The sequence below is a fragment of the Panthera onca genome, chromosome D1 (genome assembly GCF_046562875.1).
Source record: "Panthera onca isolate mPanOnc1 chromosome D1, mPanOnc1 haplotype 2, whole genome shotgun sequence".
Lineage (NCBI taxonomy): Eukaryota > Metazoa > Chordata > Mammalia > Carnivora > Felidae > Panthera > Panthera onca.
The window spans coordinates 114,398,037-114,400,986 of NC_138348.1; positions in this window are offsets into that span (position 1 = coordinate 114,398,037).

A 2,950-nucleotide genomic window follows, 5' to 3' on the forward strand; every position below is an offset into this window, starting at 1 on the left:
TGGGAGCGGGGCGAGGTGGGGCGGGGAAGGGGCGACGCGGAGGAGGCCCGGGACCAGGCACTGCGGCGAGGCCCGTCTCGCGGCAGGGGCGGAGCGAAGCGAAGCGGGGCGGGAGCGCGGCGAAGTGGGACAGCGGCGGAGCTGAGCGGAGGAGTACAGGCTCTGTTTGGCGGGGGGACTATACGGTTGCTGGGGGCCAAGAGTCCAGGCTCACGGCGGGTGCGGGGCGGGTGCGGGGTCAAGCGAAGGGGGCAGAGGGCGGGGCTAAGTGGGGTGGGGGCGGGGCCACTCGGAGGGGGCGGGATGGAGCGGAGTCGCGTGGGGGAGGCTGGGGACCGGGCTAGGTGGGGTGGAGGCGGAGCCGCGCGCAGGGGTAGGGGACGGGCTGCCGGCTGGAGGGACAGGGAAGGGTACCCGTCTCCGCCGTCCGCACCCCTGGGGAAAGGGGTGGCGCCCAGAGGAAGTGCAGGTGCGTGCGTACGGCAGTTGACCCCTAATCCTAATTCCTCAGCACACGTTAATTTCCTAATCTCAAACTTGCTAGCTTGGATTTATGGTTATCTAAGTTTCATGACTCAAACATTTATGAAGACATTATTTTCAATTAATTAGGCTTCTTTTGGAAGACACATGTCTATATGACTTCTTGGAAAACTATTCTCTCTTACCATCTGCTTTTTATTTTTACATCTGAAGGCTAAAAGATTTTCTTTATAGAAACATAGACTTTTAAATTTTTATTATATTTTTAATATCTTTTTAAAAATTTTATTTATTTTGAGAGAGCGAGTTAGCAGGGGAGGGGCAGATGGAGAGAGGGACAGAGGATCCGAAGCAGGCTCTGTGCTGATGGCAAGCTGGATGTGGTGTTCGAACTCACAAACCAGGGGATCATGACCTGAGCTGAAGTCAGATGCTCAACTGACGGAGCCACCCAGGCACCCTGAAAGACTCAGATTTAACATGATAAATGTCTAATGAAGAAAGTAGAATAATAAAAACCAAAAGATTAAACTAAAATATGCTAAAAATAGAATTTAAAAGATAAGTATTTTGTGTACAGTTTTCCTGAAAAGTACTTTATTGAGTAACATTAAGTATTAGGAGTGGGAACATAACACTCCTAATTTAAAGTTTCCTTAGTTTTTACGTTTGGCAACATAGGCGATCAATTTTCTTTGAATAAATATACTGACATTTCGTTGCACTCACAAAACATCAAGTTTGAATTGGCGTGCCAGAATTTATTTTTATTTATTTTTAATGTTTATTTATTTTGAGAGAGAGAGAGGGAGAGTGCGAGTAGGGGAGGGGCAGAGAGAGGGAGAGAGAGATCCCAAGCAGGCTCCACAGTATCAGTGCAGAGCCCAGTATGAAGCTTGAACTCATGAAGCGTGAGATCATGACCTGAGCCGAAATCAAGAGTTGGACCCTTAACCGACTGAGGCATATGGGTGCCCCTTTTCATTATTAAAAAAAAAATTTTTTTAAGACGTACTTTTAAGTAATCTCTACATCCTACAAGGGGCTCAAACTTACAACCCCAAGATCTAGAGTCTTAACGCTTTACCATCTGAGCCAGCCAGGTGCCCCCGAGCACATACTTCCTATATTCTGGTGAAAACTAACTTTTGTGTCTATAGTTTTCATTGTTTTGTTTCATCTAATAGCAGTGAACCTGGATTTGCAATGGCTCAACCTAATGGTTTTTCAACTTTAGGAGGATGTGGAAGCAATATGCATTTAGTAGGAACTGTACTTGGAATTTTGATTTTTGATCTTTTCCTGGGCTAGCAGTGTGTGCTCTGATCCTCTTATGCTGCTGGGCAGAGGCTGCACCCGCAGCTATATCAGCCCCATAATCATGAGGGCAAAACACCCATGGACTCACAACCATTCTGTGCACATGCAACCACTCCGTTTTTCACTTTCAGTACGGTGTTCAATGAGTTGTATGAGATATTCAACAGTTTATTATAAAGTAGGCTTTGTGTTGGATGCTTTTGCCCAAATGTAGGCTAATGTGTGTTCTGAGCATTGTTTAGATATGCTAGCCTAAGCTATGATATTCGGTAGGTTACATGGTTGTTTGTTTGTTTGTTTGTTTGTTGAGGCAGAGAGAGCTGGGGAGGGGCAGAGGGAAGAGAAGAGAGAATCTCAAGCAGGCTGCACACCCAGCAAGGAATCCAAATTAGGGCTTAATCACAGGAACCTGAGGTCGTGACCTGAGCCAAAATCAAGAGTCATATGTTCAACCGACCAAGCCACCCAGGCACCCCGGGGTTAAGAGCATTAAATGCATTTTTGACTCATGGTATTTTCAATTTACCATGGGTCTAACGGGATGTAATCCTGTTGTGAGTTGAGGAAGATATGCTCTATTTTTCATTGTTGATTAGTTTTCTATCGCATCACTATGCCACAGCTGATCCTTTTGGGTTGTGTACAGTTTGAGGCTGTGCTGAAAGCAGCTTTGGACATTTTGGAGCATGGCTTTTGATCAATTCACAGTTATTTCTTTTGGAAATATACACAGCATGGGAAGTGCTTGGGTATCAGTCATTGGGTATTAGTAGGTCTTGTTTTACTAGATACTGCCAAATCTTGTGAAGTATATGGGGCGCCTGGGTGGCTCAGTCGGTTGAGCCTCCGACTTCGGCTCAGGTCATGATCTCACGGTTCGTGAGTTCGAGCCCCGCATCTGGCTCTGTGCCAACAGCTCAGCGCCTGGAGCCTGCTTCGGATTCTGTGTCTCCCTCTCTCTCTGACCCTCCCCTGTTCATGCTCTGTCTGTCTCTGTCTCAAAAATAAATAAACATTAAAAATAAAAAACAAAAAAAGTATATCAATTTATACTCCAACCAGCTTACATGAAATTTCCAGTTGTTCCACATTCTTGCCAATACATGGTATCATCAGTTTTGTTTTTTTTTTTAATTTTAGGCTTTCT